Source organism: Episyrphus balteatus, chromosome 4 (genome assembly GCF_945859705.1).
Source record: "Episyrphus balteatus chromosome 4, idEpiBalt1.1, whole genome shotgun sequence".
Lineage (NCBI taxonomy): Eukaryota > Metazoa > Arthropoda > Insecta > Diptera > Syrphidae > Episyrphus > Episyrphus balteatus.
In genome coordinates, this window is record NC_079137.1 from 33,543,917 (window position 1) to 33,560,861 (window position 16,945).

General features: G+C 31.9%; 1 long non-coding RNA gene across 1 annotated transcript; it reads right to left on the reverse strand.

The window, feature by feature from the left end:
• Positions 1 to 818: 818 nt before the first annotated feature.
• LOC129917753 (uncharacterized) lies at positions 819 to 1,533 on the reverse strand. The gene is made up of 2 exons (XR_008772852.1): positions 1,058 to 1,533; positions 819 to 992 (listed from the first exon to the last, which is right to left on the reverse strand). It is a non-coding gene; the product is annotated as an uncharacterized LOC129917753 (long non-coding RNA).
• Positions 1,534 to 16,945: the final 15,412 nt, after the last annotated feature.

Genomic DNA, 16,945 nt, shown 5'->3' on the forward strand with positions numbered 1-16,945 from the left:
AACGCCATTGCATTTTTGCTCCTAACTCAACGAAAGAATTACATTTAAGCTGTTTTAAACATTTTTGAAAAAAAGTGCATCTAATGCATTTTTACCATTTCTGATGCAACGCCATTGCATTTTCGCTCCTAACTCAACGAAAGAATTACCGTTGAGCTGTTTTGAACATTTTTGAAAAAAAGTGCATCTAATGCATTTTTACCATTTCTGATGCAACGCCATTGCATTTTTGCTCCAAATTCAACGAAAGAATTACCTTTAAGCTGTTTTGAACATTTTTGAAAAAAAGTGCATCAGATGCATTTTTACCATTTCTGATGCAACGCCATTGCATTTTTGCTCCTAACTCAACGAAAGAATTACCTTTGAGCTGTTTTGAACATTTTTGAAAAAAAGTGCATCTGATGCATTTTTACCATTTCTGATGCAACACCATTGCACTTTTGCTCTTAACTTAACGAAAGTCTCGCTAAATGGGAAAAATGCAGTTGATGTCTCTTAACAATTTGCCAATATTTCTTTTACAGTTAACTCTTAAAGCAGTTCAACAATTCTTTAATCATCCATACGAAATCGATTACCAAAACAAATATATCGATATTTGTTTAGTAAAGACCCAAACCTAAGTTTGGTAAATCGATTTTTTTGTTTTTTTAAATCTTATAATTCACAGCCACTTATTGCCAAAAGTTGTACCTAAGCAGCAATTTTGATGAATATTTTCAGTGTCATCGGACGAAAAACTGAAAATCGATAAATACACCTAAAAAAAAAATATCGATAACATAAATATAAATTGAAAAAAAAGAAAAAAGAAATCGAAATAAAATAATGGAAAATTTAATGGATCGAGCTTTTATAAGACATGTAAGTTTAATTATATCTATTGTTGAAACAATAGTTTTGAATTATATTTTATTTTTAATTCAGTTCCGCGGCAGGGAGTGGTCCAATCCAAGGACCTGGTTTGGGAGGCCCAATAATCTGGTAAGCTAAATATTAAATTGAATAAATTGTTAAAAATTTATAAAATTCATTATATTTAGGGACAAATTACCATGCCGATACCACTGCAGCCCATCGAAATAATCGGGGATGGGCCACATGTCCTGGTAAGCCCCTATTTTTATATTTCTTGAATTTTATTTCTTGAAAATCTTGATATATGTACATATTTTCTTATTTTTTCTTTTTTTTCAAGCCGAACTTAGGAATAATATATTTCCCGCAGCAAAATCTCATAGTGACCAGGACGAGGGTGGTCAGGATTCGCAGGAGGGTCCATTTTTCGGTAAATATAATATTGAATTTTTATATTTATTTTTTTTAATAATATTTTTTATTTATTTGTCAATTATTGATTGCTATGTTTTTTTTTTTTTATTTTCAGAAATATAATCTGTTTTTACAGTGGGTAAAAACTAAATTTTGGAAATTTCAGCGGTTTTTGAAGCGAAAAATGGACAAACAGTCAATAATAGCTATCGTTTGTTCGATATGCCTATTTATTGGATTAACTTTTTATTAATTTATTTATTTATTTGTTAATTTTATTTTATTAATTAATTTTCTTTTATTTTACAGATTATTGCGTTTAAATAAAACAACATCTTTTCGAGTTTCTTATTCCAGCAAACAAAATGTTTTTTATTTACTTTTTCGTGGATATTTTACTATTTTTTATTGATCTTTTTAGCTTAGGGTAATAATCTTATTCCTACAATTAGCAGAGAAATTCAATTCGAATATTTAGGAATTGAACAATTATATTTATGTCTTCTGACTTCCAAATGGAATGGAAACATGAATTGTATTGTATTGTATTCGTTTGGAAATTGTTTAAAATCTTTTTCTCAACTTTTTTTTTTATTCGTTAATAAACATTGTTTAGTCAAACTTGAGAAAAAAGAGGAAACATGAATTTTTAAAATTCTTGAGCATGTTAAGTTTAAGGTTTTAGATTTTATTTATTATTTTGGTGGTGATGACCTTTTGTTTATGATATTATATGTTGTAAAACGGGATGCAGGTCAAACGATGACAATAGTACATTTTGTTTCATTTGACCTGAAACCCGTTTCCAAAAATATAAGATTTTATTTATAATATAGTATTTCCAGGGCCGCGTATTTTTTTAGTATTACACATTGTTATGAATTGAATCACTTAAAAGAGTGAATGTGGTCTCAAGTCCACTCGCTTGGTTACCCAATTAGAGCGGAGTGCCCCGCCGCGCGCTCCGTTTTGATAACAAAAGTTAATTTGTATGGTTAAGTTAATGTAAAAGCAAAAAATGGTCCTACACAATTTACCTGAAAACTAGTAGCTCACTTTAAATAGAAAGCCTTATACCTGTTTGTACTAGCAACATAGGGAGACAAGCCCAGTGCTCGGAGGCTGTTTGAAATATAATAAATTTCTTGCGAGAAGCCGAGTTTTCTGCTACTTGTTTGCTCTTTAAGTCGAGGGGTGTACGGTTTAATAGTTGACCTTAGCGCATCACTTACGATACGAGTATACACATAACACATACATACTTGGCGACCGTTGAACTTTGTCCAGTGCTACCCACCATTTTATTAAGCTTCTGCCCCATAGGTGAGTATATGGACTTCTGACCAAGGTTTTTAGCCAATGAGAAATATAAGAGAGAAACCCCATTAAACACCAATAGATTTTTGGTTTTTATGCTATTTCTTGGATTTTTTGTTGAAGTTTGCAATTTTTTTTTACTTCTTTCCTATTTACATAATATGTTCATGAAAAATTTGTTTTATTGGCGTTATATTGTTGCCAACTATGTTTTTATGAAAATAAATAGGGGGAAATAGGAAAAAGTGCAGACTTAAACAAAAAAATCCAGGAAATACATAGCATAAAAAAAGGTCTTAAATTGTGTTTTACTACTTTGGTACTTTTTGGTCTTTGTTTTAATTTTAATTTACTTTTTTCATTGAATAAGAATAGTTCTACATAAATTCAAGAGCGAACGTCTTTTTGACATTCATTTAGATAGATTTCTAGCTTATGTACAGTTTTGAAAAACTAACGCTTATTCTGTCCGCCATTTTGGAACCACCATTTAAAAAAAAAAATAAAAGTTGGATAATTTTTCGTATTTCTCATACTAATATGCTTCAGTGTCCAAAATTTCATAACTTATGGTCAAGAAATGGCCGTGCAAATTATTTTTGAAGTCATAAAGCGCCAAATGCACCACTGTCAGTCAGCTTTAACGACAGATTTTTAAATCTTCAGCGAGTTCATGACTTTCACTGATTGTGGCAACTTCATTTTTACTTTTTATTTGGAAAAAATAATAATTTACCAAATGGTCCATAAAAATAAAAAAAATATCGTAAAAATTGGAATTTTGCATTATTTCGACAAATTTCAAAACGCCAGGAGTCCAGAAGTCCTTATTCAATTTGAAAAAAATGTTTTCTACTTATATTTAACTCATAAAAGAATTCCAAGAAAAATAGCTTTAGCTATTATACTCGAATTAAAAAAATAAGGCGTTTGGATGATTGTTTTTTTTTTTTTTTTAAATACAATTTTTTAAATTATTTTTCAAGTTTCCAGGTCAAACCGGAAGCAGAAGATATTAACCGATTTTCATTATTTCTTAAACCCTTCTTAGTCTTCACCATTAGCAACTTTTCCGCGCTATTAGGATTTGAAATTCCATAAAGTGGTTTTTTGACCCACCCTATACACATATGTGCCCTTAATTATGAAAGTGGACTAAGTCACTCCTAAAAATTGCATCAAATCTAGCCTAAAAATAATTATTATTTAAGGGGTAAAGTTTATTTGAAAGCAAAATTGCAGTAAATAAACTTCTTTATTGCTCCTCTAGTGATTTCATAAAAAAAATAATATTAAATCGTTATAAGAAAATTATTATGTAAGTTTTTCTTTAAACAATGCAAAAAGTGACTTAGTCCAGTTTCATAATCAAGGGCCCATATGTACATACCTACTTGGCGACCGTTATATTGTTTTCAGTATTTTATTAGTTTTAGAACACACAAGTAGTTCAGTAATTCTTCAAAAAGTGATTTTTCTCTACTTTTTATGTTCCGTACATATTGACTCTTATGTAAATTGCATTTATTTGGACTATTTTCTCAACTCTTTTTGAAAAATTGTTTAAAAATTCGTATAACCAAGTACTCTTATTTTTGCGGGAGCAGGTCAAAATTCTGACTTCAAAATTCTTTAGCGCTTGGTAAAGAAAAATACACTTCATTAATGTAATTCAAAGTTAGTACTTTCCCAAATGTTTTTTTTACAAACAATTGTTTAATTTTTTGCAGAATTTTGTAAAACAGAATTATAAAAAGCTGAATTTTCAAAAACAGAATTTAGAAAAGCAGAATTTTGTAAAACAGAATTTTGAAAGCTGAATTTTGACAAAACAATTTTGACCCCGGCAGAAATTTGGCCCCAACCCCGTTTTTGCAAACAGAATTTGCATTTAAAGCTGTTAACTCCTGAATTCTAAGCCATTAGAAATATTTTTGAATCACATTAATCATAATGACATCAAGCTAAACTATATCCATGTTCCAAGGTCTCCTTTTTAAATCAAATTGGATTCAGTGCAAAATTTAGTTTCCCAAACGATTAAACTTTGTCTCCATCAATCTAATCAAATTTAAGTAATCACTCATCGAATCTTTGTTTTGTTGGATTTCGTATTCGAGTTTAAGCTTTTGCTTTTGATGACACAACCGTGTGATCTTCAAAAGGTCCGGGTACCATATAATGTTACGCAAAAAAGATACTGAAACAAAACATTCCAGGATTTTATCTCTCAAGACCGGTAGTCGTTAATTTCTTTGGGTTTTGCAGATTGTTACATATATTTCGCGCCATACATTGTCGGCCCGTTTTTCGGGAGCCCCATCAAGGTGATTTATTTTAGTTTTATTTGACTCACGTGTTCTTGGTGAATGGACGAGAATGTTTGTTCTTGGAATTGGAAACAGCACCTCAGAACATGACATTTCGGTGCAGAAATTATGAGGAGCCTTGTGATTTGTTAAATCAGATAAGCATTTTGTTTAAACTTAAACTTTTTTGTTTTTTGTTAAGTGGTATTCTGTTTGAAGTTGGTCGATTTTTTATGACAGAACTAAAGCGGCTTGCACCTGTGTGCACCATTTAGACCGGTAGTTGTCAATTAGTAAGATTGTCTTAAAAGCCATTGCAACTAAATGAACTTAATGAATCCTACGCTACAGAATATTTCTTGGAACTTTTTATAAAAAGAAAAAAAAAAATTCCTCAACTGTCAACTAGGCAATCAACTATCGAACACGTTGCGGTGCGGTGCGTCTACAAAATATCGTCGTCGGTGTGGCTAGAGTTGTTTGCACCAAACCATTGAATACCGCCTATTGAGTTTCCCCCACCATTATCGTCATTCCATCATCATCGATCAAACGATTGCCCATTATAACTTATAAGTCCACAGATTATCTCGATATTGTTGTGTAAATATAAATCGAAAGTATTTGAGAAATGCATTAAATCTGGAAGCACACAGAATATCGGCTGAGTTTCAGTCCAGTCTGAAGTTATGGTTTTTTTTTTGTTTTGCTATGTATTTATGTTTGAATCTTATCCCTCATTGGATTGCGAAGCCGCTATGGGAGGATAAAGTGCGAATTACCTTGTAGCAATCGGCACAAGTTGATCCAACGCGCGTCGTTGTCATCATTATATTGAATGTTTTCGATATTCGATTGCAACAGGGCGATCGGATCTTCGTGGGGTCTTGAGGTATATATTTGTAAGCTTTACTTTGCTATGAAAAGAAAAGAATGGTAGGTATTTTTACCATATAACAAAAATTTAATTCATGCACTGTATTGACAATAATGGTACAGGTCTTTTTATCAAAGAAAAAAAGTTCAATAATACCTACCACCCGTCCGTATGAAAAGAACACCATTAGAATATTTTCTGTGGATAAAGTAGTGTTTCTTTAAGCACACGTTAGAGTTGTTTAAAAATGGTTTTTTTGTGTAAAAAAAATTCCAACAAATTTTCAAAAAAAAAAAAAAAAAAAAAAATTTGTATGTAAATAAAAAGCAAATATTAGTTGACACATAAAAAGTTTTTAAAAAATCGTTGATACTTTTTCAAAAAATTGATTTTTCAAAAAAAAAAACCGAAAATTCTTTTTTTTTTTAATTTTTCTCAATTTTGATAATAGGGATACAGCGCGGCGCTTTTCCTAAATCCGTATCCTAAACTTTTTTTTTTATCAAGGTTTCATTTCATGGAGCCACGGCAACGACTTAAGGGTTTCAGAAATAATTGATCAATATGTATAATGCAAGCCTAAGTGAAAATTCCCTTAAAATTCTGGGAAAATTTCTGGAGTCAGAGAACGTCGCTTCATAGAATCTTTAGTTTACTTTAGATTTTCAACTTTTTTTTACGAATAGGGCGAGAAAATAGTTTTTTTGAACTAAATTTGCAAAAAACTGCATTTCGTTAAATGATTAAATGGTATTTATTTTTATTAGAAAAATGGCAATGCATAGGTACTTGTAGACAACACAATTACCTAAGATCTTTATATATAAAGTTTTTTCTATAAGTCATTTAAACTTTTGTAACACTCCCAATTAATTTTCAAACAAAAAATAAAAAGGATTAAAATAATAAAGTTCGTTGCTCAGCTCTTTTGTTTATTGGAGACCTGCTGAAATGCTTCTTCTTCTTCCTTTTTCTCGGCGGTGTTATGATCTCGATGTCGAGGGGATCATAACTATCCCACGTTACTGCTTCACACTAGTGATCCGCTTGTGGGGTTCGCCGGGTTGACCTCAGAAATCGGCGGCAAGCCTCCCGGTCCATTTCTAAGGCCAACTTAATGCTGGTGTTTTTGCATTTGCTTGTACCAGGAGTTTTTAGGCCTACCTTTCTTTTTATTTGCTGAAATGCTTATAGTCTTCAATTTTAATATTGTTGTTGTTTTTTTTTTAATTATGATCACTAGCCATAATTGGACTGCTTTAAAGAAAAGAGCTGAGCAGCAAACCTTTTTGTTTAATTAAATGTATTTGAATTGTTTTTATTCATTACTTAAAAATATCTGTGTTTTTGTGGTACCTCAGTATTTTACTGAATAGACATTATATACCATAAACAAAAAAAAGGATTACTTTAACTCATTATTAATAACGATTTGTTGTTGAAGAGTCAAATATGTATAAGATTAGAAAAAAAAAAATGTCTCTGTAAAGCACAGCAAACGAGTACTTTGTTTATCGTTTGTTGTTGTTTACCGTGCAAAATTAAATATAATGAAATGGATTAAATAAGAAATAAGTGCCCCGGGCAGTCAGTTTTAATTTCATGGATCGATAGGGGCTTATTTAAAAGGCCTTAATCCAATTTCTCACCACCTGATCATTTTTTTGCGGAGTTACGCAGTTAAATGCATTTTGTTGGGATATTTTGCTTCTGAGCGAAAGCTCCAGTATGTCTTAGACCAAAAAAAAGACATATTGTGTTCCTTATAATATTTTCTTTCGTTTAGTGTAATTATTGTATTGACATAAATGAGTAAATACAAAATTGTAGACAAATTTTAGGGTGCCGTGAAATAACGCCGAGCGAAATAACGCCGAATTCCAAAATTCGGCGTTATTTCACTTTCAAAAGCGAAATAAGGCCGAATTTCAACATTCGGGCTTATTTCACAATGACAAAGTGAAATAACGCCGATTCGGCATTATTTCACTTTTTCGGTGAGGCAAATCCTGCTAAGTGGAGCTTAGGAAAAATTGCAATGTAACCACCTGTAGTCAGTTTGGTATTGAAATGCCATATTCTTGGCAAAGGGACATAAGGCCCATGGACATAACAGCCACTTAATATTTGTGGACTTAAGTCCCAATTGAGTGAGACATAAGTTCCAAATTAATTGTCAAACTCAGGTTGGACATAAGACCCACAAATAAAAGATGGACGTTATGTCTCACTAACGAAGAATTCACAAATTATAAAATTATTTCCCAACTGGATTTGGGATAGTTACAAAATTCGATTTTGCACTTATGTCCCACCCTATTGGCACATACGCCTATCCAATAGTGTATCCAAAGCAGGACAGCATGTCCCCAGCCTACAAACATACTTCACTATTTATACGCCTAAGTCCTGTTTGTGTTATAACTTAGCAAACGCGAAGCGGAAAAAAATTTGCTTACATGAGAATATATTTAATTTTCGGAACCCAAACGCGAAGCGGAAAAAAATTTTGCCCACGGGAGAATCAATTTTGAGGTGTGAAAATAAAAATTCGCGCGAATTTTTATTTTCACACCTCAAAATTGATTCTCCCGTGGGCAAAATTTTTTTCCGCTTCGCGTTTGGGTTCCGAAAATCAAATATATTCTCATGTAAGCAAATTTTTTTCCGCTTTGCCTTCCACCAATTAAAACAGGTGGGATTTATTCGTTTCTTATCTTTGTATTGTGATGACCGCCCTATTTGCGAGATAATTTTCAAAATGACCCGCGCTTATCATGCGAGGTTGGTTGTATTCAAAGTTTCTTTTTCATTTAAAGAATCTGAAACAAAACGCAAATAAAATAGAACAAAAGTTATTCTACATTATTATTTTATATTTCGAAAAGTGTGGGGCTTATGTCCCAGTTAAATAAAAAATATGTTGGGCTAATGTCTCACTCAAGTGGGATATAATTCTTAAATTAAATGTCGTCCCACTCAAGTGGAACAAAACTCCCAAAAATAAAGAGTGGGCGTTATGTCCTTGGGTCTTATGTCCCTGCGCCACATTTTTATCACATCTTGAAACTTATCTAGGTTAATGAATAATTAAGAGGCATACCTATAAGAAATAAGAGCCAAAACTTTTTTGGAACCTATACCTCGATGGGATGGACATAAGTCCCAAATTGGGATGGGAGCCATTGTGCCCAAATAAATTTGGGACTTATATGCCTTTGAAAATAAGAAAAAGGGTACCATACCGGTTAACTTGCGTCTGCTCTTATGCTGACTTTTCTAACATTCGGCCTTATTTCTCAGTTGGGACTCGGCGTTATTTCACTTTGACAAAGTGCAATAAGGCCGAATGTTGAAATTCGGCGTTATTTCGCTTTTGTAAAGTGAAATAACGCCGAATTTTGGAATTCGGCGTTATTTCGCTCGGCGTTATTTCACGGCACCAAATTTTAGTTCTTGAAAAACACTTTTTCGTTGTTATGTGATATTTCAAAAAAACTTATATTACACAGCCACACAAAAAAAAAAAACATTCTGACCTGGGGTTTCGACTATGACGAATCCGAAGTCTGTTTTGCACCATCACGTCAGGTTTTCGAGATAACTTCAAAAAATGTCACGAAAACAAAAAAAAAAAATTCTCTGATCTGGATGTTAATCGTATGTTTTGTAAGTCGCTAAAACCGAATCCGAAGCCTATTTTGCCGTATCACGTCAGGTTTTTGAAATATCGTCAAAAAATGTCTAAACTCAAACATTTTTGGAGGATATCTCAAAAACCTGACGTGATACGTCAAAAATTAAATTCGAATTTGGTTTTAGCGATCCAAAAAACATACGACTAACATATTCGCACCCCCCGATAAGAACTTTTATTTATTTGGTTTTGACATTTTTTGAGGAAACCTGATGTGATAGGACAAAATTGACTTCGAATCTGGATTCAGCCACCCAAAAACTATATGATTAACATATTCGCACCTCCAGATCAGAGCAAAACAAATTTTTTTTTTAGTGACATTTTTTTTAGGTTATCTCGAAAACCTGACGTGGTGGGACAAAACGGAGTTATATAGTAATATAGTTGCATAATTATTTCTTAACACCTTCTTTAAAATATACCTAAGGTACTTTTCGTTTTTTTTCTTCATGTAAAATTGACATATAAAATCTACTTATACTAAGCAATGGTCAATTACACCATTTATACAATATTGCTTTAGAGATATACCCAAGTCATATAGAATATACCTATAAACCAATGGCAATGGTTAATTGAAGCCGATCGATTGAAATGCAACCAATTCAACTAAAGATACCGATGTATCTTCTCGCCATCCAGCTCAAGAGAGAATATATATACATAGGAGATTGGAGAAAAATACTAGTAAGATAAAAAACCAAGCGGCAAGATACTTAGAGGGAATTTAAAAAATTGGCGATAATAGGCGCAAATGTGGTCTTAATTACGTCGATTTTCCAGCGCGAAATTTTTCCACGACAAGGGTGATGTGGGAAAACAACTACTGATCTGACACAGGTATCCCAGGTTTTGTTCCAAGAAAACATCATATATAAACCCCCTATCAATAGGTGAATAGCTTTTATCTATAGTTACAAAGTGAAACGGATCGATTTTTATAGATATTTTGTAGAAGAAGAGAAAAAAAAGACCGCCACAAGCACCCGCATTTAAGTCGCTGGTACATGAAGTTATGTCTTTCTTGTACTTTGTCTTGTTTATTTTTTTTTTTATAAATTTAATGTGTCAGCAAATTGTCTCTTTAAACAATAAAATGGGTTCCAAAGAAAACAAGATAATATTCAACACTTCCCTTCTTTTTTTTCTTCGATTTGTTTTGCTAGCAAATTAATACAAATTATTTTGCAAAAGCATTTCGTTTTGATATGTTGTTGTGGATGCGGTGAGGAAAAATGCGTGCACACAATTCACAAAGCAACCCCCTCTGATGATATTCACTTAGGAGTTATTACCTCAATGGCATGATGTTTCGCAACAAATATTGAAAGTACTTCGTTAATGGTGATATGCCACTCAAGGACACACAAGTAGTAGCGGTAGAGGCAAGGCAACTAAATCAAAAGGAACAAAAGCAGAAGCCATCAAGTTCAAGAAGACAAATGAGGGTAGGTTATCCGGTTGTTTTCGTTTCGTGTGTCTTCGAATGGGGGCAGTGTGGTGATGGTGATGGTGAACTCAATAAAAAGGATTTTCCAACTCATTTTCTTATGCCATTGTGTCTTATTAGGGATACGATTCTGAGATTGATGATCAACGGAAATGGTGCACACGAATATTAGGTAGGTTTGAATTTGTTTTTCCTTTCTGTAGGTAGGTTTATACATGTCTATTTATAAACACACATATGCGTGTATGAGACAAAATGGGATATTGCCATTTTTTATAAAATACCATTTTTTTTTGTTTTTCATTTTTGCAAATATACCTTTGAAAGGTAATGAAAATTTATGATGAGGGTTACGCCTTAAATGATAGCCTAAAACATTTTTTTTAACATTTATTTTATGTGAAATAAGGATTCCAAAGTTAATGATTGATAAATTTGTAAATTGAATGACAGATAACACCCATTTCAGTCCCCCCCCCCCCCCCACTCAGATTATTGCCAAACATAAAATTTAACAGCATACCTTTAGAGCCTGTTCTTGCTAATAAATTAAAAGATGAAATGTAGTAATACCGAAATAGCATTCGAAAGCTTCGGCTTTTTTATTTTAAAGTATGGAAGTGAAGGTTCAATCTTTTAATATTTTGTAGGAAGGGGAATAATCGGCTTATTTATAATTTTTGCTATTAGGGGTGCTATGAAATCATTGTTAAAAGCTTGTGACCTAAATTATTTGTAATGCTAATGAGTTTATTGAAAAAAAAAAAAAAATATATTTACATACTGAAGGGTATTCGCTAGAGAGTTGAGGAATTTTCAATTCAGAAATTACTGCACGCTTATCAACCAAATACATAGTAAACTAATCTTGTAAAAATATAGAAGTGAGAAAAAATTAATGTTCCAACGTTTGGGAAACGTTCGGGAAACATTCGGGACAAGTTCGGTACACATTCGGGACACTTTCGGGACACATTCGGAACACATTCGGAACACATTCGGGACACATTCGGGACACATTCTGGACACGTTCGGGACAAGTTCGGGACACTTTCGAGACAAAAAAACAATTTGATTTTCAATAGTGTCAATTTAGGCTAATTTATGATTTACAAATCTTATACTAACCATTTTAGAGTAAATTACCGAGGTTGTCTAGAATTATTTTTTTTGACGTGATAACGTCTTATAAATCGATGAACCATGGCAGCCACCACAAAAAAGTGACGCCATTTTCTAACGTTACACTCTCGCACTTTCGCAGTGCGGCAAAAAATTTTAATTAAAAATAAACTATCAGAGATAGAAAAATCTACTATAGCTTATTTGAAAGATAATAACCTAAAGCTTAATCCAAATGAAGGATTTTTAAAAATTCCGTCATTTAATAGGGTAAACAGGGGTAAAACGGAAAGATGAAATTTGGGCTTAAATCTAAACGCGAAGTTGTAGTTGTAGTAGAAGTAGTTGTATTTTAAAAAATTTTTAAACTAAGCTATAACTTTTTGTTTGAACGTTGTACACGTGTTAGGGCTATGACAAAATGATGATTTTGGGTAAAGGAATTTTTTTTTGACATATCTAAAGATGCCAGGTCAAAGGTGAGGAAAAAAAAATTAGGCGTCTGATACGGATTTTTTTCCAACACTGCGTTTCGAAATATGATTTTTTGAAAAACACCTTGTTTTTTAGGGGTATTTTTGGGTAGTTTTTGATTTTTAGCTTTTTTTTGGAGCGTTAAGTGAGTTTTGACTGAATAACGGAAGAAACAAGTTTTAAAAAAACACGTTTTTTGACCGTTTTTAAAGCGATTTTCATCGTTTTTTTTGTTTTATCTTTTTTTCTTTAATAGATACCTACAGGAATAAAGTGTATGGAGTAATGATAGACCATGACTACGACTAAATGTGTGCGAAGTTTCAATCATTTTCGTAAACACAATTTTGAGATAACGGTAAAATAAAATTTTAAAATTCAATAGGTTATAACTTTTGACCAAGAGCAGATAGAAATTTTATTTTATTATGAGCATCCTCATACAATTACCTTTCATTTGGTATATCACACATAACGGTAGACTAACTACAAGCTACTCAAGGTTGAATCAAGAAACTTGCGAAAAACCTCAAAACACCAGTGGAGATCTGTTGTCCCCCGAACAGCTACCAGTGTTGGAAGTACCGTAATCTCAGTCTGGAAATTCTACATGGTTGACTTTAAAAAATTCTAACTTCTCTTGTAGGCATCTTTAAAATGAGATTGATATATTTTTTATAGGTTGTCAAACAAAAAAATTGATTCCATAGTCTAAGAACATAAAAATAAATGTTTTTTTTTTGCTTTTTTTAATGAAATTTGATCGAGTTCAAAAAATTCTAGCTCTTTTTGTAGATGTCTCATAGACCTGATCGATAGGTATATATGTTTTGAGCTAAGACTTTCAGATGGTATAAAATTTTGTATAGGTTGTTAGGGAAAAAAATGGAATTAATGACGTGAGAACATAAAAATTCATGTTTTTTTGCTTATTTTGATGAAAATGATTTTTTTCAATAAATTATTTTTATACTTTTTGCGCATTGTAAAAATTTAAAAATGGTTTTATTCTTAAGAAGAAATACTTGGCTTTTAAAATGCATAATTGTGTTTGCAAGCTTTTAAAATAAATAAAATGCACGACTGGGGTCGCACGTACTTGCTCTTATGCTTTAAGTTACTCTAAGCTTTTTATTCAAGAAAATTAAGAAAGTTTAAAATTTGATATTTTCAAGAAATTAAAAAAAATAAAATCTGTTTTTTATAATTAATTAAGTATCGTTTTAAATGATCTTTCACAAAAAACTAAGTATGCCAGTCTACTTCTTGTATAAAATGGAATTTTTAGAAAAAATTTTTGAAAATCGTTAAGAGCCGTTTTTTAAAAAAATAATTTTTTATAGGTACATACAAATTTTCTAACATTTTTCAAAAAAAAGTTGGTATGCCATTTTGAAGTAAAAATTTATTTACGCATTAAAACGAAATTTCAAAATTTTTCATAAACACGTTTTCAAAAAATTGATTTTTCAAAAAAAAATTTTGAAATATTTTTTAAAAATCCAAAAATGAGTTTTTTGAAAATTTTCTAAATTTTTAACATTACCTTTACCTAAACAATTTTGTATAAAAATTTTCGTTGAAATCGGGGTATTCTTGAACGAGATATTCATAAATCAAAAAAACCGTTATATGACAGGTACCGTTCATAACGGTAAAAAAAATATTTTTTTTATTAAGAAAGTTGGCTCTTATGTGTACTACTACACTCAAAAATTTTAATGAAAATCGTTAGAGCCGTTTTTGAAAAAAATTAACTTTTCTATTTCCGTTATATGACAGGTACCGTTAGTTTTGGTCCTAAACAAAATTTCAATTTTTCCTCTAGGGAATCACCCAAAACTCTTAACTACCAAGTTTGAACAAAATCACTCGAATAGTTTAGGCTGTAGCTCGAGGTACATACAGACAGACAGACAGACAGACGGACAGACAGACAGAATTGCCGGAACCACTTTTTTGGCATTCTCTATCATCGTAATGTCATGTAAAATTGTTATCTCGAGTTCGATTTTTTTACGAATCCTAACCTATATCGCAAGTAAAAAATTAATATAATGAGAAAATAAAAACGGTATTTTTTAGAGCTTTTTCTTGTTAATTATGATTGTTTGAAATAAGTAAACGCTTCAATTGACTCATTTTAAACAAAAGCACACAACCTGTTTTTTGACGACGTTATCACGTAAAATCATCGTCCGTAAACCGGCTTTACAGACAAACTCTTTTTTTTTCAAAGATATTGGTGGTTATTTAATTGCTTTTTGAAGCAAATTCGAATTTTGGACTTCTGATTTAGATTAAAAAAACGCAACATATTACGGAAAAATATATATGTTTTTTCGAGGAAACATATTATTTTCTCACTTTTATTCCACATAACTATTTAAAACTCTTATTTCTTAGATTTTGTCGGTTCCTGGCAAGTGAGAGAAGTCCTGAAAAAAAAACACAGTCTATTGCATGGTGTGACATTCAATCGCCTCTTTAGCCTTAGGACCACGGCCACGTACTACAAATAATATCCTTTTAAGAAGGAATAAAGAAGTTAAAATAAAAAAAAAGAAAATACCAATTCAAGAAATTTTTTTATTTGATAAAATTAAGAACAAAGTTTATTACAATTTGAAGGTTCCAAGGGGAAAACAGCTAACAGCTTAAAGTAAAAATTCAATCAGAAAGTGCTCAAAAAATACTTAAAGACGACACAATTAGTTTATTTTTGACTTAATGTGATCATGTGCCATTTTTCCCCTGGACCCTTCAATTGAATGTTGTCCATAGTTCATGGTTATTTTTGCGCTTAGGATAAATCGGTGTCAAGGGTTCGATATGTTCCTAAAGAACGCTTCAATTCATTCAATAATCGTTTATATTGAATCTTCAATCTCAAGAAATTAAGTAGCAAACAAAATTAAACCCTTCTATAACCTGTTTCTAGTCATTTAATCAAAAAAGACTACACAAGTATCATTGGCCTCAAAACCTTATATAGTTTTAAGTAACTTTGATTAAATTAAACGATTTTCTATTCAAAACAAAATATTTTCAATTACTTTTTTTAATAGAAGAAATCACAAATAACGCTATAACAATCCTATAGATACCTATATTTTTTTCGCTAAAATTCCCCCACAAAGCGACCATATCTGATAGTTTCTTTTCAATCTTTTTTTTTTGTTTGTTCAGCTTATATACTCAAAACAATTCACCCACACAATCTCTCTTTTTTCCACACCAAAAAATTCCCACATTAGATTGGCTATTCGGTTATTGAAGGGTGGGGTCTTAACACGCATGTACATTGAACAATATAAACGCAATAAAACCGCTATATGAATACACACATTCAAAAGAATGTGTGTAGGATACGAAAACGAATAGAAATCAACCAATAATGCATTTCTGTAACAGTTACTTACTACAGCTCACAGTTTACTCCATCATAATAAAAGATATCAATGTCACACTCACTGGGCAAGAGTGAATTTGTTGACAAGCTTGAAAATTAAGAAATCGTGTTGGTGACAGTGACAATTGAAACACACAAAAAAAAAGATACTTTTTCCACGATGAATTAAAAAAAGTGCCCTCCTTTAAAAGTGAGTGCTGATTAAAATCACTGGGGATTAGCTTCCACTTTTACCACTGCTTTAACCGAAGCAGAGTCTGCGAATTATTTATTTATTTATGGACCATGGTCAAGAGAGTGACATTCGCAACCCTTTTCAAATGAACCAAGGGTTTCTTACAGTTTTATCGCTTTATAGGTAGACGGGAGATTGAATTTGAATTTCCGGTGAAATAAACCTATACTTGAAGAACTCCCTCATGATTTATCAGATTTTTAGAAGAACCCAAATGCATAGTAATTTTCTTTCAAATATATATAATTGCGCGTTGCCCATATTTTTTTAAAGGAACATGAACATTACTCGTATTTTAAAAGAAAGGAGTCCTGATTTGTTTTGTTTGGAAATCTTTATTTTTTTAATAGATTTGTGTAAACTGATATGATAGCATGTATAGAATGTGGTCCCGTTGCCCCTATAAAAAATTCGTGAGACTTTAAATACGCGTCAATTCATTAAATCGGCATGAAGACAAGGCGGTCTGTTGTTTATTACGAACAATCAAGCAATCTTAAAAGTTCCTTATGCTGTCCTCCTACTTGGCGTAATCATGTGTATATCATTTTTTCAAGACACACAAAAAGAAAGAACTATAGGTCCCTTAAAAAAAAAACCGAGTGGCATATTATTTGAAGGCGGCCCGGATCGGCTGATGCGAGCGTATCCCAAACGTTATGGAATTCCTGTGCACACACAACAATTAACATCCTCTTTTTATTAGTGATGCCATCACTTTATCCCAGTTCCAACATCAGCAAGCAAGCAACAATCTTCTCCTTGTTTTTTAGC